Source organism: Acartia tonsa, chromosome 12 (genome assembly GCF_053477335.1).
Source record: "Acartia tonsa isolate MP-2025a chromosome 12, ASM5347733v1, whole genome shotgun sequence".
Taxonomy (NCBI): Eukaryota; Metazoa; Arthropoda; class Copepoda; order Calanoida; family Acartiidae; genus Acartia; species Acartia tonsa.
Genome location: NC_137271.1, coordinates 22,827,002 through 22,851,775, shown reverse-complemented (window position 1 = coordinate 22,851,775; position 24,774 = coordinate 22,827,002). Strand labels below are relative to the sequence as shown.

The 24,774-nt window shown below is 33.3% G+C and overlaps 1 protein-coding gene across 1 annotated transcript in view; it reads right to left on the bottom strand.

Annotated features, from left to right (window-relative positions):
* The window catches only part of LOC145334794 (neo-calmodulin-like), a 28,841-nt gene extending 19,184 nt beyond the window's left edge, over nt 1-9,657 (bottom strand). Inside the window, exon 1 of the mRNA XM_080180402.1 lies at nt 9,573-9,657. The gene's annotated coding sequence lies outside the window, so the exon portion shown is untranslated. The remainder of the gene's footprint in view (nt 1-9,572) is intronic.
* Nucleotides 9,658-24,774: the final 15,117 nt, after the last annotated feature.

Genomic DNA, 24,774 nt, shown 5'->3' with positions numbered 1-24,774 from the left:
CAAAGTTTTATAACCACCTTATTTCATTTGCTAGCTCAAAAACTGTGTACTTACAATATAAATTCGTTAATTATAATTAAAAGTTAAGTGTCAAAACTTTTCAACCAAAAGTTTTAATGTATATATAAGGGATAATATTGTTTATTAAAATTAAAATTAATTTAAAATAAATTAAAATAAATTTAACGTCCACTGTCCTATCCTTAAAATCCCTGGAAACAACAGAATGTAATATTAATACAAAATGGTTTTAAAACATTTTTCTGGAAGGGGCAGTTTGGGAATAAAAACCGATTAACATCCGCTTGATTAGAACCGGTTCTATGCCATACTAAAAAAGTATTACAGACAATTTTCTACGAATATCTAAATAAAAATTATAAAATTAATACCAGTTTTGTTAACAAAGGCCCTTATACCAGCGTAGCTAACAAAACTGGTTTTAATCTTATTTTTCATTTTAATATGTACGGTGCGCTGTCTATAATACGATGCAATAATTTAAGTTAAGTATTTGGATATGCAGATGCTATTGTTTGTGAGTTACTTAAACTCTTTTAAATTTTATACTAAAAACGTTAAGAATTGTACCTACTGGCGCTATGTCTGTCGCAAGACACTAATTGAAAGAGAATGGGGATTGCCTTGTCTCGAAAATCCTTTTGTACGTTTTGAAGACTCCAAGGCAAAGAACGCACAATCAACAGGTTGTTTGATACTCAACTTAATATACTAAATAAGAGCAACTGTTTAAGTTTAAAACTTCCCTAAATAGTACAACTATTTCTGACCAGCAGTTTCCGAGATCTTTATAGGGATATTTTCTTGGATATTTAGTAAATTTTTTTTGTTCATGATTTAAAACTAATTTTTTTGTTCTTTCTGTATAATACTTTACTCTTCTCTACAAACAAAAATAATTGCTGCGCTACTTATGTATATGAATATTTTATCCATAAATAGCACCTTCAAAATATCTATCTTTTGTGTAATTTATATTTCTGATTGGTCAGCACCAGCTAAGCATCTAGTTTTATCACAGAGAAAAATGGAAAAGTAATAAGATGTTTATCTGTGTGTATTTAGCAAAAGATCTCACAAACCACTGAAACGATATGTTAGATAGTTGGTTGGATAAGAATTTTTTAATGAGACTTTGATAGTATTATAATCAAATAATTAATGTAGTTTTGACCTAACCAATACGTTTGATTTTTATTAAACAATTGAGAACTTAAATGTGAGAATAGTTTAAATATTTCTTTAATAGAATATTATCTATTTAATTACCATTGAACTACGGTATTTTTGCCTGTCGGAAATGGGAGGTGGGTAAGTTGACCCTCCACTTTTCATTTTAGTTTTAAAAGAAAAAGTAAAAAAATAGTAGGGGCAGGGTTGATATTTTTTCTTTGGATGATTTCTCTTGGGATGAATATAGTTAAACCAAAGCGTTAGAAAGTATCATGTGTGACGTCATAAAAATGTGTCTAGAAAGAAGGGATGGGAAGAGAATTGGGAAAACAAACCCATAAAAAAATCTTAGGAACTATGAGAAGCTACCCTGTAAAGAAGAATCGTAACGGTTCAGTGGTTAGCGAGATGCTTCGATACAGACAAACAAACAGACATCCTGTTACTTTGTGAGGAAATCTTATATCGGCCTATTCCTACATTACTGAGTTCTATACTAGAGAAACCTTTCATATGCTCTCTCATATAAGTGTTAACCATGGCATAATCTTTTATTCTGCTAGTCCTACCTCCCCAACCCCGTTTTGGTAGCGCAAGCTACTCTGTAACTAAGGCCCTCTCTGTTCGTCTAAGCAAGCTCATAAAAAGTTGATTTTTTTTTATCACAATTTAATATTTTGTAATAGTCCCTTTCGTGACATCGCCTCTTAATTTTTCTCCTAATTATACCCCCAGAGGGGGCTTCTAACCATGCGGGGCGAATTGTCTAACCCTGCGGGACAATCACCTAACCTAAAATAAACCTACCTAAAGCTACTGTGAAAATATGAAAAGAGCTAACCGTTAAAGACGAAACGAACCTAATTGTAGAAAAGATTCACTTTTATAAATTATTGTCAAGGAAGCCAAATAAAAGTAAATGCATAACATATGTGATAATGATAAAAAACAATAATTTTTTATCGTTTTCCACTTAAACCGCGACTTTAGCCTATTTGATTTGTAAACGCCCCCCCTCCCCTTTCCTTCCTCTTAAGGTTTCCTACTGAATTTAAAAAAATAGTTTTGGGTTTATCTTGATATATCTCTTATAGTTTCCGATAGAGTATAGGAAGGATGGGAGGGGGGGGAGGTGGGGGAGGGCGGTAATAATTTCAGGAGCCTTATGGAATAAGGTAAAAATTAAGATTTTCTATAAATTTATATTTTGATATTTATAATATAAAATTTACATAAAGATAAACATTTTCTGCAAAAAAAAATTTTCTTCTAGCTTCAAAAATAAGAAAATAAAGGGTGAAGGAAGCGAAAATTTATTTACTTAAGGTCGGGAATTCATTATCAAACACAAAAATTTGTAGCCTTCTAGCTCTAATAGGAACTGAGATAATAGGGGAGGGGGGCGTTAAATGCCCCCCCCCCCCCCCCGACCGATTAAGTTGCGGCAAGGCGCCCGACTGTTAAGGGTTAATTAATAAGAGGGTGGGGGACTTTTATATAATAGCTAAGCACATTTAGGGAAATCTACTACATAACTATTAGTTGGATAAATGTAAAATGGATATAAAATACCTCGTAAAATCATCTAGGTTAAATCCATAGAAAATTGTATTACTTTTTGATCAAACTAGCGGCTTCGCCTCTAGCCTCTAGGGGCTTTGCTCCAAGAGGTTTAATCAAACAAATTTTTCGTAATTTAGATTTAAAAGAAAAATAAAATAAAAAATTTTTTTTGGGGGGGCGGAAGTCGACCCCACTATTTTAATTTTAGTTTTAAAAAGAAATTTTTTTTGGGGGGGGGATTTTTCATTTTTTGGGGGTGTTGGGGGTGTCCCACCCCCCAAAAAAATAATTATAAACCTTCCCGGGACCCATGAGAAGCTACCCTGTAAAGGAGAACCCGATCGGTTCAGCGGTTAGCGAGATCCTTCGCTACAAACAGACAGACAAACAAACAGACAAACAAACAGACAGACAGACAAACAGACAGACAGACATCGTTCTACTTTGTATTATAGATGATAAACAATAATTTTCATTATAAGTTAGGTTTTTAGTTGTTTTTCTTTAAAGATCCTAGGGACCTCAGGAACCCCAGTGATCTAAAGGGATAAGTCAATTGCCGATAAAATGATGTATTTCCCCAGTAATAACACACAAAAATACTCCTGCTGTATATCAAAATTAGTGGTTCAAACGTTTGAACTCTCAAATTAATGGATCAACCAATCAAAATTCACTAACGTTCCCAAAGTTGTTAAGCCAACGAATAAGATAATGTCAATAAAAAACTTTGGGGACTATTGTATTAAACAATCCATTGCCCGTTCATTCTAATTTTTTTAATAAATTGAAAATAAGAAGGGATAGTTTTGTTTCTTTATGCCTAACCCCTCCGGGGGGCCATCTCCCTGCAAGGCCAGCCTGTACCCAATAAAACCTAACTTACATATAAACACTTTCACACGAAAACTTTTAATTTAACATTTTGAATTCAATTAAAAATAAGGAGGACAGGGGTTCTATGCTTTACTATGTACTCCGAGGGAAACCACACGTTTTATTTATCAAAGATTATTTCTCTGTATATTTTTAGATATTGGCGACTCTGTTCTATGATTAATTTAAATGCCAGACGTTTGTTAGCTTCAGACATAAATACACATAATTGGTATAGAATAATTGTTTTCAATCACTATGTAGAAATAAATACCCAGGGAGGAAGAGGACATTTGGTGATATATTTATATCTATGGTTCTAGTTTCCAGGTAGGTTTATGGCTATTTTGGTGGAGTGGGAGTACCTCATTAGTAATTACTCCTGTGAAAAAAAACACTTCCCTAATTTTCTTTCAATTTTCTTTTACTTACAGGTCTCTAGGGGCGTAGCCATTAATAATATATTTTCTATTATATAAAGTGGTAAGGTTTTTGTATTAATAAAACCACAACAATAATATGCTTGTTTATTTTATTAATTCAAGGGATAAGATAATTGACGATAAATTGATGTACATTCCCAATGATGATAAACATGTTACCCTTCTATAGACTCAAAGTATTGGTTCATTGGTTTGGACACTTCTAGTTTGGAAGTAACCAATTATAATTCTAAAAAAATGTTTTTAAGTCAACTAATAAGAAAACTTAATTGTAAAACATTGCACAGTTATGGAATCTCGGCGAAAAAGATTTTTTTATCCAATCTTGACAAGTGAGGTATTTTTGGAAAGAGGAATATATATAGAAAACGCCTATGAAAATTAGAAAATCCGCAGAAATCATATTTGCAAGTTATTTGCAAAAATCTGCAATGTTAATTTGCAAAATTAATTTCATGCTTTAAATGACTTATTTAGAAAAAATCTTTTTATGAAATGTGTTTATTTATAAGTTTAGAACATACTTAGGGCAAAAAAAATTTCTTTAGTGTTACTTTTTTCACCTTATATATGAAAAAAGCAGTTTCTCACATTTTATGATAAAAAAAGGTATAGGAACAAAAAATATGTTTTTTCTTGATGTAAACACAATAATTGGCATAAAATCTATCATCCTAAATGTAAAAATGAGATATAGAATCCTTTTTAGAGCAAAAATAGTGCAAAAAGTAACCAAGACATTTTTGCAAAGTATGAAAATCTGAAGAAAATAGTTCTTTTTGATTTTGATATACATACCAGATAAATGTATATAAAATTAGTGATCAAAAACTATAAAACAAGTTAAATTTTTTTCAACCCTATCATTGATTTAAATGAACTTTTAGGTTTACTTATTACCAAAGTAGCACATAAAAACTCTTTTTTTTAAGTTATCAAACAAAATAAATTCAAATCAACAATTAGGCGTTTTTTATAATGCAGTAGACCATTTTGTAGTTGTTTTTTTTGGCATTTATTATATTTAATTACATCATAAAAAGAGTTTTTATGCACTACTTCGGTAATTCTTATACCTAAAAGTGCAATTTAATCAATGACAGTGTTGAAAAAACTTATAACATGTTTTATAGTTTTTAATCACTAATTTTATATACATTTATCTGGTATGTATATCAAAAGCAAAAAGAACTATTTTCTTCAGATTTTCATACTTTGCAAAAATGTCTTGGTTACTTTTTGCACTATATTAGCTCTAAAAAGGATTCTATATCTCATTTTTACATTTAGGATGATAGATTTTATGCCAATAATTGTGTTTACATCAAGAAAAATCATATTTTTTGTTCCTATACCTTTTTTTATCATAAAATGTGAGAAACTGCTTTTTTCATATATAAGGTGAAAAAAGTAACACTAAAGATATTTTTTTTCCCCTAAGTATGTTCTAAACTTATAAATAAACACATTTCATGAAAAGATTTTTTCTAAATAAGTCATTTAAGGCATGAAATTAATTTTGCAAATTAGCATTGCAGATTTTTGCAAATAACTTGCAAATATGATTTCTGCGGATTTTCTAATTTTCATAGGCGTTTTCTATATATATTCCTCTTTCCAAAAATACCTCACTTGTCAAGATTGGATAAAAAAATCTTTGTGGTTGAGATTCCATAACTGTGATTGGGTATTAGTTCAATTAAAGTCCAATGTCCCCTCCCTCCCTGTTTAATGGCTACAATGTTGTTCACAGTAGGACTAATAAATCTTTACTAAACTCCCAATGTCCCCTCCCTCCCTGATCAATGGCTACAATCTTGTTCCCAGAAGGACTAATAAATCTTTACTAAACTCCCAATGTCCCCTCCCTCCCTGATCAATGGCTACAATGTTGTTCACAGTAGGACTAATAAATCTTTACTAAACTCCCAATGTCCCCTTCCTCCCTGATCAATGGCTACAGTCTTGTTCCCAGAAGGACTAATAAATCTTTACTAAACTCCCAATATCCCCTCCCTCCCTGATCAATGGCTACAATGTTGTTCACAGTAGGACTAATAAATCTTTACTAAACTCCCAATGTCCCCTCCCTCCCTGATCAATGGCTACAATGTTGTTCACAGTAGGACTAATAAATCTTTACTAAACTCCCAATGTCCCCTCCCTCCCTGATCAATGGCTACAATGTTGTTCACAGAAGGACTAATAAATCTTTACTAAACTCCCAATGTACCCTCCCTCCCTGTATAATGGCTACAATGTTGTTCACTGTAGGACTAATAAATCTTTACTAAACTCCCAATGGCCAACCTTCCCTCGATATAATTTAAGAATTCATAGCAAATAAAGAAGACTAATATTAGGCATTAGGAATTAGGACGTTATGTAATATTTATAAATATTATAGGATAATATTAGTATAATTTTTTTATCAGTATAATTTTTTATTAGATTAGAAGATAATCAGTTTTTGATTTAAGAGCAACATCTAGTCATCAAACAAATTAACTAGTTTTATTGATTATAAATTCTACATAATCATCGAACTAGCGGCTACTTCCCTAAAGGCATCTAGAGGCACATAATAATGGGCGATTTATCTTGGGAGGGTGGTTGTACTTCCCAGAACCTATGTAAAGCTACCACGTAAAGCAGAACCATATCGGTTCAGCTAAATCATTTGGTAGAAACAAATAGAATGACAGACATCCTGTTACTTTATTATGTGGATAAGACAATGGACAATACATGAAGAAAAACAAATTTACACCTAATCTAGAGTAAAATCATCGGTTGAAAAGTATTCACACTACAAGTTTGGAGTCTAATAATAGGATAACATTGCAGTAAAACTTTGGTTACCAGTATGATTAACAGACCAGTGCATAATTGAAGAGTAGATGAGTTACTAAGTAGCACAATGTACAAATTATTAGTGTCCTGACTAGACGATGAAATAAAGCATTCATGGATTTTTTCAAACTCGGCATGGGCCACTTGGCTATGTCCCCGTCTCAACCATTTCAGGGTGTTCAAACGATGCTACGAAAATAATTAACTAAAAATCTAAATATGTTGATATCGTTGTTTTATGCAAATAAACTTTTATTAATTGTTGTATATTTTCTTTCAATCCAATTTTAGTCTATGAAATATTAAAATTATTATTCCCACTTAATCCTGGGAATGTTACCTTTTTTAAGGCCACCACCCTCAAAAAAGAAATCGTCTTTAGAAAAAATGACACAATTTAAAAAAAATAAACTAAAATTGAAAGTAGGAGGGGAAAGGGGGGGGTGGTTGACCCCTAACCCCAAACTATAAAGTGCCCATAGAGTTCTCTCAGGCCGTAGCCGCTAGTATTTTAGGAAGTAGAGTAACTAATTGTGCTTTATTGGTTATTGGTTGTATCAAATAAATACAAAGTTATATCTCTAGAGTCCCAGGCCTATGCTTTCCTATTAAACTTTCTCAAACTAATAATAGAGTTATATTAGAGTCCCAGGTCTATGCTTTCCTATTAAACTTTCTCAAACTAATAATAGAGTTATATTAGAGTCCAAAGTCTATGCTTTTTCTATTGAACTTTCTCAAACTAATGATAGGGTTATATTAGAGTCCCAGGTCTATCAGTGGCGTGCGAAGCACTTTGTCTAGGGGGGGGCATTTTGAAGATTTTGTAAAATTTTGCCCCCCCCTAAGTTATTTATTTATTATATTTCTTGATCTTTTTTTTTGGAAACTGGGATAGTTTTGCTTTTTGTAGGGTAGGGGGCAAAAAGGGGCATTTTTGTTGACCAGGGGGAGGCAAAATGGAGCATTTTTTAACATTTAGGGGGGGGGCAGGGGGGGCGGTTGCAAGGGGGGGGGGCAGGGGGGGGGGTTTGGTCGCTAGGGGGGGGAGGCGATTGCCCCAACTGCCCCCTTCGGTTCGCACGCCACTGAGGTCTATGTTTTCCTATTAAACTTTCTCAAACTAATATTAGAGTTATATTAGAGTCCAAGGTCTATGCTTTCCTATTAAACTTTTTAAAACTAATATTAGAGTTACATTAGAGTCACAGATTTATGCTTTCCTATTAAAATTTATTAAATTAATATTAGAGTTATATTAGAGTCCTAGGTCTATGCTTTACTATTCAACTTTCTCAAACTAGTAATAGAGTTATATTAGATCACCATGTCTAAAACTATCCCATTAGACTGCCTAAAAATAATAATAGAAGTTAATTAGAACTCCTTATTTTATGAAAATGGGATGAAGAAGCTTAGCTTTCTTAAAACATTGTCATCTGACTCCTAACTATGATAACTCTGAATCTTTATCTCTAATATATCAAATCAATTCTATCTAGAGTATATTCTATAATATCAAAGTTTATACAATAAATAAATTTAGTTGAACATACTAGCTAGTTAAAACAATATTTCTTTAATCTGAGTTTAAACTATGATAACTCTATAATAATATCTCTATTATATAAAACCAAGTTAGAATTCTATCCTGAGTATATTCTGTAATATCGAAGTTTATACAATACATACAAAATTAGACATTAGCACAAGTAGAATTTAAACAAATATAATCATTGTATAACAAAGTAATTTGCTTTATGAAACCGTAGATTTTTTATCGCATCGTATTATAGACAGCTTTCCGCGGATATAAAAAATGTACAATGATAAGATTAAAACCCGTTTTGTTAGCATCGAGATGCCTACCGCACGGTCTAACAAAACTGGTTTTAATGTTATGATTGTAGATTTTTATATTCGTAGAAAACTGGATATAATACGATACAATACATGATTTTTCAGTGTGGCTGAGAACTGGTTCTTATCCAGGGGATATTGATCGGTTTAATTCGAGGTCGCACTGGAAATAAATTTACTATTTCTAAAATACTTATATAAAAGTGATTGGATTTTGTTAGTGTGTCCGTGTGTACCAAAGCACGTCGCTAACCACTTGATCGATATGGTTCTCCTTTCCATGAAAGGTTTTTACTATTTAGTGGATGATTTACCCCCTACCTCTTAAGAGAAAAATACCCCTACCCCACCAAAAAATTGCTATTACTTTTTCTAAAAAAAAATAAAATGTTAAATAAATGATCGACTCCCCTCCCTCCTTCTCCCCTTCCCTCAAGTACCCCTAGAGGCCTTTATTGGAGTAGCCGCTGACATATATAGATAAAGGCTGTAAAAAAAATCATTCTTAATACAAAAACACCGTATTCTATACCTTTACCTACAAGTATTTCTAAAGTGTCTACATAAATTTTAAAAAACAGCACTTAAAAACGCTAACTTATGTCTTTAATGTACTGTGACTTTACCAGAATAAATTTTCATAGAAATCCTTCTAAAATTGGATATAACCTTTCCAACTAAAAGGATTGCGTAAATAATATAAATATTAAACAGCATGTATCACAAATGACGTCCAAATCATTATAATATCCTAACCCTTAAGAGTCTAAAACCAGCTGCAACCTGCTTGGAGACCTGCGAATAACATTCTTTGTGTAGTGTAATGTGTAGTATAACTTTGAATGTATGTACTGCTTGTAGGTGAAATTTGACTAACACGAGAGATGGAAGGAGGGGGGGGGGGGGAAATACAGAAATAGATTTTAGACAGGGATCTAAAGGGATAAGACAAGGCCGTTAAATTCATGTACCTCTCAAATGATGATACACAAAATTATCCCTTCTGTAGATTGTAATTAGTGGTTGAAACGTTTGGCCAATTAACTTAATGAACCAACCAATAAAATTCAATAATAGGAATCCAAAGTTATTGAGCCAGCGAATAAAAAAAAACGTTACCATATACTTTGGGGACCCGTGTAGTAAACAGCCCATTGTCCCCTCCCTCCCTGGATTTTAGAACTTATCAGACACACGGAAAAATATTCTTAATTCAAATGGTCTCTATTTGTAACTATTTAGGGATCTTAATTGAGGAATCCTTAATTAGAATTAAGGAACCTAGTAATAGTGTCTAACTTTTTATCTTTGTGACGTAACAAGGATGAGAGGGGAGGTGGGAAAGGAAACCCCTAAAAAAGAGATGGATTTTTGTTACGTCACAAAGATAAAAAGTTAGACACTATTACTAGGTTCGAATTAAGATTAAAATCATTGGTTAAAAAGTTTGGACACTGAAGGTTTTTGCAGTTTTTCTAAAAGTACCCAAATTGTTTTGACAACGGACTTTGGACTATACATTTCACAGGAACTTAAATTATCTATTTTATTCGTTGGTGCAAATACTTTTCAACTAATAATTATAATGCAATAAAAGCGTAGTTTATTGATTAATTTTTTTTTGTTAAGAATCCCAAGATCTCGGAAAATGCTAGTTGGAATTGGTTAAACTTTTCAGGGAAGATGTATAATATCAATTGAATGATTATTTTATCAAATTGCTCAAATCATATTTTGTACACCATCGAATAACTGATAATTTTCCGCGAATATGAAAATAAAATCATAAAACTCAATACCAGTTTTGTTAGACCTTGTTATTATATTATAATTTTTCAGTTTAACACATCCACTGTATGCTGTCTATAATACGATGCAATGATTTTCTAAACTGTTTTTCTGAATGTATATTCCATTACAGGTATCCTCCAAAGTATATATCTTTGTTCATTTTATGTTTATTTAAAACTGTTCAATTAATTAGCATTTAAATAGCAAAAGTACAAAATTAAAAACTAAAATTGAAAAATACACCAAATTAATAATTCATTTGGATTTTTAGACTTACAGACTTACACATACAGTGAATCCTTTGGTTGCATATCCTTTTCTTGAAAGTTCTTATTAATCCTATATTTTATGCTAGCGGCTGCGCCCTTAGCAGCTAGAGGCTCTGTATTCAACAGATTTAAAGTATAGATCTTTATTCAGACAACTACCACCCTACGTTAATCAACGACTTATTCGTCTGATTCTAAATTATTTTCTGCTACTTGGCAGTGTTAATATAAGCAACACCATTGGTCGATTTTCAATGACCCAATAGAAAGGTTGCACAAGGTGGTTGCGATGGGGAGATACAACTTTATTTAACTCTTTCTCTCTCTAGTGTTTTACTCTAATCTGATTTCAAGAGGGGCACAAAGATGCTGCTAGAAAAATTGCATAAAACCATTAAAAGACTTAAATCTGAAAATAAAATAGCCTAAAACTATCACGGGACCTATGAAGCTTACCTAAAATAGAAAACCCAATCAGTGCAGTAGTTGTTGAGATCTAAAGCTTCAGACTATATAACTAATTTACATAATAGGATTACTGGATACTTAAAATTATTGGTGGAAAAGTTTGGACACTGCTTGTTTGGATCCAACCAATAAAAATTCAAATAAAGCACCCAACATTTTTAAGAAAACATGGTTATAAAACTTTGGGTACCGTTCAATACACCCCCCCACCCTTCCCTACCTGGTTGCTACTCAATTTAATTAGCTGTTATTTGTGATATTTTATTGTGGTTGGCTCGCTAAGACATGGGGGAAGCAGAGAAAAAGGTAAAGTTTTAAAAACGACGTTTTTTCAGTTTAGAAAATTTTAATTTCGATTAAAACCGTCTCTAATCTAATTAGAATACAGATACTCTTTATCCCTAACTGCTTTATTATTACGAAGCAGCTATTTGCGCCTAATAAAAAATAACGTCATAAAATACAAATGACCAATAATATGCCAGTGTACATTACAATTGGTCAATTACAATGCATACTGGCCTATCATTGGTCATTTGAATTGTATGGCGTAATTTTTTATTAGGCACTACATGCTGCTTCTAAAATTACAAAATGTTTTGCAGTTTTAAAATGAAGACAAAATTTGGCATATTTTTAAACAGATTTATGGGAACGTCGAATAGATGTAGGCCTTTGGGGGAATCTGTTTAATTACGTTCCATCAATATCGCAGTAAGACTTGTATTGAAGCAGCTTATTCAAAAAATGACGTCATACTATACAAATGACAAATGATAGGCCAGTATACATTTTATATACCAATGGTAAAAGAACATTATGACTTTATCCTTATGCAAAAGTAACTGTATGTATATAAATCTAAGTGTGTGTCTATGTAAAGCTTCTCAAAGGTCTAGATAAGGTTGATAACTATTTTGTATTTCGAAACCTCCAAAGAGAAATTACCTTCCCCCCCCCCCCAAAAAAAAAAAAATAAATAATTTTCTATTTAAGACTAAAATTGAAAGTCCTTCCCAAGGACGTCCAAGAAGGGGGTAAAGGGGTTATTACCCTACCCCCCCCCCCCAAACGAAATTGGGGGTGCCCCCAATATTTTTCACTTTACCCCCCCCCCCCCATGTAAAATTTACCCCTACCTTAGGGGTGCCTACGGCACTCCCAACCATTTAGGAGGGGGTATTTACCCCCGCAAACTATTGGGGGGGGGTAATACCCTACCCCCCCCAAAAAAAAAGCTTGGACGCCCCTGGTCGTGGTCCTTCCCTCAAATGTCCTTTGATAAAGTGCAAATCTGTCTCTTTTTTAGGGGTTTACTTTTCCTCTCATCCTTACTTTTTAGACGTATATTTATGCCGTCACACATGACACTTTCCGTATCTCCGATTCCCTTATACGTTGACTATTGCATTCTTGTGTTGATTTGATAATAGCCAAAAAAAATTGTCAGTTTTGTGGAACACCCTGTTTGAAATATCATGCAAAGGTATATATTATATTATCGAGGAAGGGATAGAAAGGCATAAGACAATGGACGATAAATCGTTATACATCCTCAAAATTTCATTATTTTTAGTAAAATCATTGGTTGAAATGTTTTGGACATTACCACCAGTTTGGCACCTTAATAAATAAAAAATCCCTGCCAAAGGTTTTCGAGAAAACGAATAAAAAACTTTGGGTACCAGCATAATTTACAGTCCAATGTCTGCTCCCTCCCTGATGTATATTAAATTATATGTACCATCATTCCAGGTAGAAAGGATAGGTATTTAAAAGAAAAGTAGCAGAGATGCCTCTAGGTTCACTTGAGGAAAAGGGGGGGTGGGGTATAAGTCGCCCATATGCGGTATTCTAGTCCTGATGGGCTACTCTATTCCCAAAATAATATATTCTGCTTTCTTATTTTTAATTTTTTAAAATAAAGTGGGAGAGGGGCTTTTATGTGCTCGATGGGCACAATAAGGGAAAACACCCAAATAGTTCATTTAATTGTAATAACTTTATTTTATTGGATTTGGAAGGCTGAAATTGGTTTTATACCTGGTTTTATAAAATTCTAATTATATCAGGGATCTTAAGGAATAGAATAATGGATATTAAATTAATATACAGGGAGTAAGGGAGGGGACAATGGGCAATTAATTCAATTTAAGAGGGTTCGCTGAAAAGCAATGAAAACCAGATTTATCAAGAAAATTTTACCAAAATTGTAAAGGGATCATGGTAACCTAATTTAGAACAAAATTAGTTCTAAGAAAAAAATCATTTACTTGAAAACTAAATTATCAACACATCATAATGTAGTAAACATTCTGTAATTAATCACTAGAAAAATCTTGTTTAGAACTACCTCAACCCTTCTGATATATTTTTAACTGACCCCTAAACTCAAGCGGTTCTTAGATTATTTAATACATAAATATCACAGTAGAGTTTCTATACATGAAAAGACATTTTCTTGGGAAAAAATATTTGTTAAAACCAGCGATAAATAACAAACTTTTCTGTCTGCATATTCAAAACTAGCTCAGCTAGTTAGCGGGGCATTGATGCGCAAGTCCCCAAAATCAGTAATAATCCGCTGTATTCGTGCACATTCCCTTTAAGCCAGTCCCCAAAGTCTGAGACTCCTTAAAAATTGAATATTCGATCCATTGTCCCCTCCCTTACTCCCTGATTAATATACCTTTTTCAATAATGATAAACATCCTCTGAAGTAAATTATTGGTTATTAAGTTTGGACGATACAAGTTTTAGTACCAACCTAAATTCAATAAAAAGAATCCAAAATTTATTTTGGCAACCAGGTTACTAAGTTTTGGTCCCAAACTTCCCTTAAATTTTTTTTTAAAAAGTGTATACGAAAAAGACATAGTTTGTTTTTTGTTGCTCTCTTTTGACCTTTCCCTATCCCTACCGTTAATAGTCTATATATAACCTGTCCTCTGGACCTATAAATTATATAGATGAGCTACTACTCCAGCTGTCTACGAGATCTTAGACTACATACAAACAGATAAACATTATGCATTTTACGCCAATGATTATTTGAATGCCTTTTGGCTCTTTTATATGAGCGTTTTAGAAGAACGTACGGACATACTTACTCAAAAGTATTTTCACACAAATACTGAAATAGTTTTTGGTGCTTCCCCTCAAAGTGCCTGTCAAGCACTGACCCCCCACCACCCCCCTCTGTCTTTTAAATAGTAGGTGGATAATGACTTAACCCTGTGGGGCTACCCAGTACCCAATTTGACCTAACCTGACCTAAAGTAATAATAAAAAAGTACTACATCCCCCCCCCCTTATTATATATTTTTTTAAGTAAGGGAGGGTGTGTTCTTTACTAAACAAGGCATTTTAAGGGAAAGGATCATTTCAACTATATAATATTTTTGACGCTATTGGCTTATATTCAAAGCCCCAATTGAAAGTAGGGGTTGGGGACACATTCATTTCACCCTTCCCCCTCTAGTGTTAAACTTTAATATATCTCCATATAATTAAGTTAAGGGAGGAAGGGGTTCTAAGCTTAACATGTCATTTAAAGGGAAAATACCATTTTTACTAAAGTACTTTGTCTCTATATAAACGTTTTTTTTATAAAGTAAACAAATATTTTGGAGTGTTTGAGAAAAACAAATATTAAAATATCTATTTTAGAATTTTTTTGATATTTGTCTAAAATATAGCATATCCTAATACATATCCTTTTAAAAGTTGATATAATTTAATTTATACTAAAGTATCTTAGGGGATAAGCTAGGGGGGGGGGGTAAAGGGGTGATTACCCCCCCCCCTCCCAAATGAATTTGGGGGTGCTGTAGGTACCCCCAACATTTTGGATTTTCAATTTTTACCCCCCCCCCCACAAATAAAAAAAATGCCTCTATGAAATAAAGATTACCCCCTTCCCCCAAATAAAAAAGCTTGGACGAATTTTATGTACAGTTGCACCTCCCCCCCCCCCTTCTTTTCTAAATTAAGATAAACTAAATTCTCTACATCCCCAAAGAATAATATCCCCCTCCTGTAGATATTAATTTTGGTTTAACATTCAAGATATTTTTTTTTTGCAAAATGAGAACTAAATTGTGTTTAAATTTATTATTACATAATTGCTTATATTCGGGATAAAAGCACCTTCCTACAAATATTTAGGAATTATTATATAGATGTTTTTCTTATAAAACTGCACCATGTTATTCTATAATTATCATCTATAATACAAAGTAGCTTGATGTCTGTCCGTCTGTCCGTCTGTCCGTCTGTCTGTCTGTCTGTCTGTCTGTCTGTCCCTTAAGATCTCGGTAACCACTGAACCGATCGGATTCTACTCTTCAGGGAATATACCTACTGGTCCTGTGGTGGTTTTAGGCTATTTTCTTGGGGGGTAGGACACCCCAAACCCCCCCAAAAATAAAAAAAATCCAACCCCCAAATTTTTTTTTTTACATTTTTTGTAAAATCTCAGTAACTGCTGATCAAATTGGGCTCTACCCTTCTGGGAATATACATACTGGTCCTCTTGTGGTTTTAAGCTATTTTCTTGGGGGGTGGGACACCCCAACCCCCCAAAAAATAAAAAAATCCCCACTTCCAAAATTTTTATTTTTTTTATTTTTTTTAAAACAAAAACCAGTAATTGGGGTGGGGGAACCCCACTGCAACATGGGGCGAAGCCCCCATGAATCCCCCCCCAAAAAAAAAAAATCAAAATATTTTAATTTTAATTTTTGTGTATGCGAACAACCTAGGTCTAATTTTTACAAATTGAAATTTTTGTGTATACGGCAAACAACCTGGGTTTAATTTGTACAAATTAAAATTTTTGTGCATAAAGCGCACAACCTGGGTTTAATTTTACCACAGAGTAATTAAACAAAGAATATTTTTTTGAATATTTCTATTAAGGAGGGTTGACTTCCCAAAACTATATAGGGCGAAGCCCCTAAAGGCTAGGGGCGAAGCCGCTAGTTCTTAATAATAAATCAATAGGACAAAAATGACATGCTACTATGACTATTTTTAGGAATTATCCGTAAGCTCGTATGGACGGACAGACATATTTTTGACTTATAATTGAAAGACAGACTAACAGACGGAAAACCGGAAAATTAATTTTACTCCCCACTATGAAAAGTTATTTATCGCATCGTATTAATGACAGTTTTCAGCGGACATTAAAATGAAAAATCATAAGATTAAAACCCGTTTTGTTAGTCCATTGTCTTATCCCTGAATATCCCTGCTAAACAAGTTTGTTAATCTAATCTAATCATATGGTGTCAAAATTTGCAAGATAAGATTTTTATCTATAATATAAAGTAGCTTGATGTTTGTCCGTCTGTCCGTCTGTCTGTCCGTCTGTCTGTCTGTCTGTCCCTTAAGATCTTGGTAACCACTGAACAGATCGGATTCTACTCTTCAGGGAATATACCTACTGGTCCTGTGGTGGTTTTAGGCTATTTTCTCGGGGGGTGGGACATGCCTAACCCCCCAAAAAATAAAAAAACCCACCCCCCAAAAATTTTTTTTTACAATTTTAGTAAAATCTCAGTAACTGCTGATCAAATTGGGCTCTAACCTTCTGGGAATATACCTACTGGTCCTCTGGTGGTTTTAAGCTATTTTCATGGGGAGTGGGACACCCCAACCCCCCCAAAAATAAAAAAATACCCACTTCCAAAATTTTTCATTTTTCAAAATTTTTGTAAACAAAAACCAGTTATTGGGGTGGGGGAACCCCACTGCAATATGGGGCGAAGCCCCCATGAATCCTCCCCCCTAAAACAAAAAAAAATTTAAGCCGCTAGTATTTTAAAAAGTGCATCACATAAATCTCTGACTTTCCTATACTATAAAGTGTATGTATGTGTGAGTGTACATATGTCTATTGAGATTTTAATAATAGTAAACTGTGAGACAAATTATTCCTTAAGTTGAGTTTTGGTCTGGGCTGGTTTAAAATATACTTACAATGCAATGTTTTTTAAGCCATATTATTTGGGGGTTGGGAAATTTTATGCAAAAAAACGTATTGGAAGAAGTATCATTTTGAAAATAATGTTTAGGTTTTGTAACAATGACATGTGTTACTGCCCTGGCGCTTTGATTGCTTTAAAAGTTGAAATTCTAATATCCAGTTAGTATTAAATATATCAGTATAGATTAATAAACCTGGATTCAGTGTTGGAGACCTTTTTCATCTGCTAACACATTACTTTTTGCTCTTTAGTAACAACTTGGCTGTGTTAATATTTACCCCTAAAGTTATGCCCAAAAGAATGAAAGAATGAATTAGAAAGAAGTAATGTTAGTCATAATGTTTGTTCAGACTTAGTCATACATTATTACGAATACTATATTATTATGTGATTTTATTGCAGTATGCGAAATTAAATTTTTTGAAATTTAAAATATATGCAAATTCTATTATATGAAGTAGTAAGGATAACTATTTATACTAAATTCTTGCACATTCCCTTTAAGCCAGTACCCAAAGTCTGAGACTCCTAATTATTGAATATTCGATCCATTGTCCCATCCCTTACTTCCTAGCATTAACCCTTTACAGTCGGGCCCCTTGCCGCACCTTAATCGGTCGGGTCTAATTATCTCAGTTCCTATTAGAGCTAGAGGGCTAAATTTTTTTGTGCAAGTCCCCTGTTTGATAATTAATTTCCGACCTTTTATAAGTCTAAGTCAATTTTCGCTTCCTTCACCCTTTTATTTAACAACCTTTGTTTTTAGGTCTTTTTTTATTTTAAAATTTCAAACGGCTGTAATTTTCTTATTTTTGAAGCTAGAAGAAAATTTTTTTCCCAGAAAATGTTTATCTTTATCTAAATTTTACATTAGAAATATCAAAATATAAATTTCAGCGGCCGCAGCTGTACTTGGCAGCTGCCAGCCGCTGCAGTCGGCGGTCGGCGGGAAAACGGCGGCGGATCTTCATGAAATTTTAATACGTTATGTAGACATGTAAGAAAAGCTTAAGTTTAAAATGTGAAGTCTCTAAGTCAAAAATTGCGGCCACAGGAGCCTTTTAAAGATTTCTGGAGACCTGGAGGATCAGGACCTGCAGGATCATACCTGGAACCTGAAATTGACTTGAACACCTGTATTTCATATAAGGATGTACTACTAGAGGATTTTTCAGTATTTTGGTATGATAAAATGCTTTGTTTTAGTCAAAAAAATAATTTTGTTCTTTACCTGGATGACCCTGCCAGGTTTGCTGGCATCCTGTGCCCGCCAGGATGGAGATATTCAAAAAATTCCAACTCTCAGTTATGTGTCATACCCATACTTAAAAAGTCAAGCAGTTTGGGCTCTTTATCTTTTACACACAGAAAATGAGATAGAAAAAACCGGATGGGGGGGCGTTCAACGCCCTCCCCCCCCCCCCCCCCCCGACCGTTAAGGGTTAATTAGCCACATAAGAAATGTAGTCTTTTGTTCCATTTTTTTAGCCAAACGTTGCAGTTAATTGTTGTTATCCACAATTTGACAATTTGAAAAATAGCCAAAAGCCTGCAAAAAAGCAGTCTGACCACAATTATTATGCTCCATAATAAATTGTCAGCTTTCTATCTAAAATAGCAGACGAGGAAAACACATATTCCCAATAGCGTTACAGACTGATGGACAGACGGATGGATTGACGGACGGACTTAAACCCATTCCCACTCGTACATCTACGGTATTATTAAAATATTAGTTACAATATATACCCTATTGTTACACCTCTCCATCTGCCTCTCACATGAAAGCAGGGGTGTGTGTGTTGCTCTTTGTACATTGGACTTTTTTTAATGAATGATTATGAATCATTTAAAACACTTGGGACAGACAGTCTGAGTAACAACAATTTTCACAGAATGTTATATGAATAAATTTATCAAGGAATTGACATAGAATGTGAAAAATTTAAAAATATTAAAGACATTTCTATTCTGTTAACCATTGAGGGGGATATATGGCTATAACTGAGTAAGTAAGACAAATAACTTGAAGTTGTAGAGTTGAAATTTTTATATCAAACCTGGTATGGTCATCCAGGTGAAGAGCAAAACTATTTTAATATTTTAGCCTTTGTATAATAAAAAAATTGTATTATAGATGTACATATATACAGATAACTACCTGCCCAGTTTTTCCAAGGACTCTTTTCATCTGCTATCAAATATTTTTCTGATACTTAGCTGTGTTAATATTCCAGACGGGCCGACACTATTGGTTGATATTCAAAAACTTAATTTATAGTTGGCACAATGTCTTTGGGATGGGGACATACAGTTATTTAACCCCTTTCCCCTCTAGTGTTTTACTCTAATGGTGTAATTATATAGCAGATTTTGTCAGCATGCATTTTAGCGCTGGCTTTCTGCAGTTGATCTCACACACTCTCACAGCCACTTACACAAGGACGCACGCTACACAAACAATTAAACAATCATTTCAACTAAAAAGGAAATACCAAATTTAAAATTTATTACAACAGAAAACATTTCAGAATATTAGTGACAAATAAAAACTTTAATTAATTGTGCATTGAAAGTTATCTTTTTTTAATTTCACCCTAATTGTATCTTCATTATGTTTTTTTTTAAATCTTAGGGTAATTGAAGATTAAAGAATAATTTTTTATTCAAAATGAATGTTAAATTATATTTAACAGTTCGAAGGCTGAACTTGTTTTATAAAAGCAGAAATTAATCTTGGGTTACAGTTTTGTCTAGGGAGTTAAGGAGGGGACAATGGATACAATACTCAATTTTAAGGGGTCTCAAACCTTGGGGACCTGACCAAAGTGTTTGTAAAGGATTTGGCAAGATCATGGGGACTTTGGGGACTAGCGTATATTTGTCGCTTAATCTGTTATGATCCTAGCAGACAAAAATCAATAAAAATTTCTAGCAGACAAAAAAATAATATTATTTGGTCTGGTTTTAACAATTATTTTTTTCATTTCATAGATTGAAACTCTACTCTAACCCTAATATCTAAAATCATTTTTTTCTTGAATTTTGGTAGTAGTTTATAATGTAACTAGCGGCTACGCCCCTAGAGGCCTCTAGTGGCACTTTAAATGTTTTTGTTTGTTAAAGTCTATGTTAATTATTTATGTTACGATACCTACCATATGTTACGTTGAAGTCTCCTTATTTATGTTACGATACCTACCATATGTAACGTTGAAGTCTCCCAATATTAAAAAAATTTTCGATTTTTTTGTCATTTCTCTTGGGAGGGTGGTGGTACCCTCCCCCAAAATAGTTAAAAACCTTCCCAGGATACATGAGAATCTACCCTGTTAAGGAGAACCCGATCGGTTCAGCGGTTAGCGAGATCCTTCGGTACAGACACACAGACAGACAAACATTCTGTTACTTTAGTATAAGGATTATATTATAAGGGATGAGCAAGTTCTAAGGACGATTTTTCAGTGATTAATTACAGAGAATGTTTACTTCATTGTGATGTACTGTTAACCTAATTTTAAGTAAATGTTTTTTCTTGGAACTATTTTTTTAAATTTCATTACCATGAACACTTTACTATTTTATCAAATTTTCTGGTTAAATCTAGTTTTCATTGCCTTTCAGCGAAAACTTTTAAATTGAACTAATTACCCATTGTCCCCTCCCTTACTCCCTGAGTATTATCCTTAAAAAAAGTTAATATATGATTCCATTTTCCTCTCTCTTGGTAATGACATCATCTTGACCAATATGATTTACGTAACATACAGTTTTCAATACAGACGAAACTGGAATTAAAATTAAAATTAACATGATTATAAAAAAGATAAGTATGTCAATATGTTAAAAGAGTAAACCTCCATTCAAGTTTTTCCTCTCTTGAAAGTGTTGAAACTTAACTTTATGATTCAAAACATCATCAAGACTTTAATCTAAAAATAACTAGCCTAAAAATCATCATTGGACCTATGTTAAGCTCCCAAAAATAAAGAAACCATGGTTCAGTAGTAGGGTTGGGCCGGATATTTTTTGGCCGGATAACGGATATCCGGCTGATTTCAAATGCCGAATATCCGGTATCCGGCAAATATCCGGTTATCCGGCCAAATTACCGGATATCCGGCCGGATAACCGGCCAAATTACTACTTATTAAAGCATCAAAAAAGGATATAGTCCCTTTCGTGGCAACGCACCTTAAGGGGCGATTTGTTGTATTTTTAAAATTGGTTATTTTAGGTTAGGTTAGGTTATATTTGGTTAGGTGATTGCCCCACGTTGCCACCAAAGGGACTATACCCGCAAAAAAAATTTCTTCATAAACTGGTGTTTTATATTATACTAGCGTATACAAGGCTGAACTTGTTTTATAAAAGCAGAAATTAATCTTGGGTTACAGTTTTGTCTAGGGAGTTAAGGAGGGGACAATGGATACAATACTCAATTTTAAGGGGTCTCAAACCTTGGGGACCTGACCAAAGTGTTTGTAAAGGATTTGGCAAGATCATGGGGACTTTGGGGACTAGCGTATATTTGTCGCTTAATCTGTTATGATCCTAGCAGACAAAAATCAATAAAAATTTCTAGCAGACAAAAAAATAATATTATTTGGTCTGGTTTTAACAATTATTTTTTTCATTTCATAGATTGAAACTCTACTCTAACCCTAATATCTAAAATCATTTTTTTCTTGAATTTTGGTAGTAGTTTATAATGTAACTAGCGGCTACGCCCCTAGAGGCCTCTAGTGGCACTTTAAATGTTTTTGTTTGTTAAAGTCTATGTTAATTATTTATGTTACGATACCTACCATATGTTACGTTGAAGTCTCCTTATTTATGTTACGATACCTACCATATGTAACGTTGAAGTCTCCCAATATTAAAAAATTTTTCGATTTTTTTGTCATTTCTCTTGGGAGGGTGGTGGTACCCTCCCCCAAAATAGTTAAAAACCTTCCCAGGATACATGAGAATCTACCCTGTTAAGGAGAACCCGATCGGTTCAGCGGTTAGCGAGATCCTTCGGTACAGACACACAGACAGACAAACATTCTGTTACTTTAGTATAAGGATTATATTATAAGGGATGAGCAAGTTCTAAGGACGATTTTTCAGTGATTAATTACAGAGAATGTTTACTTCATTGTGATGTACTGTTAACCTAATTTTAAGTAAATGTTTTTTCTTGGAACTATTTTTTTAAATTTCATTACCATGAACACTTTACTATTTTATCAAATTTTCTGGTTAAATCTAGTTTTCATTGCCTTTCAGCGAAAACTTTTAAATTGAACTAATTACCCATTGTCCCCTCCCTTACTCCCTGAGTATTATCCTTAAAAAAAGTTAATATATGATTCCATTTTCCTCTCTCTTGGTAATGACATCATCTTGACCAATATGATTTACGTAACATACAGTTTTCAATACAGACGAAACTGGAATTAAAATTAAAATTAACATGATTATAAAAAAGATAAGTATGTCAATATGTTAAAAGAGTAAACCTCCATTCAAGTTTTTCCTCTCTTGAAAGTGTTGAAACTTAACTTTATGATTCAAAACATCATCAAGACTTTAATCTAAAAATAACTAGCCTAAAAATCATCATTGGACCTATGTTAAGCTCCCAAAAATAAAGAAACCATGGTTCAGTAGTAGGGTTGGGCCGGATATTTTTTGGCCGGATAACGGATATCCGGCTGATTTCAAATGCCGAATATCCGGTATCCGGCAAATATCCGGTTATCCGGCCAAATTACCGGATATCCGGCCGGATAACCGGCCAAATTACTACTTATTAAAGCATCAAAAAAGGATATAGTCCCTTTCGTGGCAACGCACCTTAAGGGGCGATTTGTTGTATTTTTAAAATTGGTTATTTTAGGTTAGGTTAGGTTATATTTGGTTAGGTGATTGCCCCACGTTGCCACCAAAGGGACTATACCCGCAAAAAAAATTTCTTCATAAACTGGTGTTTTATATTATACTAGCGGTTGCGTCCCTAGTATCTAGGGATGAAAGTGCAGAAAAATAACTTTAAACCTTACAATGACTTTTTTTATAAAAATTAAACAGCCTAAAACCACCCTGGGACCTATAAGAGGCTTCACTCTAAAGGAGAACCATATCGGTTCAGCGGTTAGCAAGATCCTTTGCTACAGACAAAAAAAGCTTACTACTTTATATAATAGGATAAAATTAAGGTTAAAACTTAAAAATTAAGTAACTATTAAATGATCTTTCTTCTTAGCAAATAAATCTAATTAACTATTACTACCCTCAATCTGTAATATCAACCCCTAATGGTTTAAGGATAGGCGGGGAGGTGGCGTTGAATGCCTGCCCCCCCCCCCCCCTCTGTTTTTTTCTCTCCTCTTTTCTGTGTATAAAAGGTAGAGGGCTATAACTGAGTGACTTTCGAAATATGGGTATGACACATAACTGAGAGTTGAAATTTTTTTAATACCTCCTTCCTGGTGGGCACAGCAAGCCAGCAAATCTGGTAGGGTCATTCAGGTAAAAAGTAAAAATATTTTTTTTACTTAAACAAAGCATTTCATGTTATATAATACTAAAATATTCTATATTAGTACATACTCATATGTAATATAGTATATGACATATTACAATTTCATAAAATCCGTTGCCCAGCTGCCAAGTACAGCTGCCACCGCCAAAATTTATGTTTTGAGATTTCTAATATAAATTTTACATAAAGATAAACATATTCAGAAAAAATTGTTCTTCTAGCTTCAATAATAAAAAAAATTACAGCCATTTAAGATAAAAAAAAACAGATATTTTTGTTGTAAAATATAAAAGATAATATTGCCGGATATCTGGCCGGATAGTTTCAATATCCGGTATCCGGCCAGGTATTGAAAATGGCCGGATATCCGGCCACACCGAATATCCGGCCCAACCATATTCAGTAGTTATTGAGATCTTAAAAATCTGACAAAAAAAACCTTACTCCTTATATAAATAATAAGATATATACATACAGTTCAAATAAAAAATATCTCATTGATTTTCAGGAAATATGTAAAATGTTGAGCCAATTTTGACATTGTGGTAAATTTTTCTTATCTGAGGTAAAAAAAAATTGGTGGTTTCCTTCAAAATGCCAAGTCAAGAACATATTCCCGGTCCTTATTTTCAAATAAATTAAAACAAGGATGACAACATCCATATAAGCGAAGCTCTGAAAGGGTATGATAGACAAACATTGACTCTTGTAGAGTGTCATAACTGAATATACAAAATTTGAATACATAAGTTTTGACAAAATTATATGTAAATTTGTTTCAAAACTTTTTAAATACAGAATTCTTTTTAATGACATACTGACATGTTTAGGACTTGCTTATAGACTTGCTTTGCTCAAAAAATGTACCTTATTGTAATAGGAATTAGTAATCCAAAAATCAGATCAATCATATGATTTTATCACATAAAAAA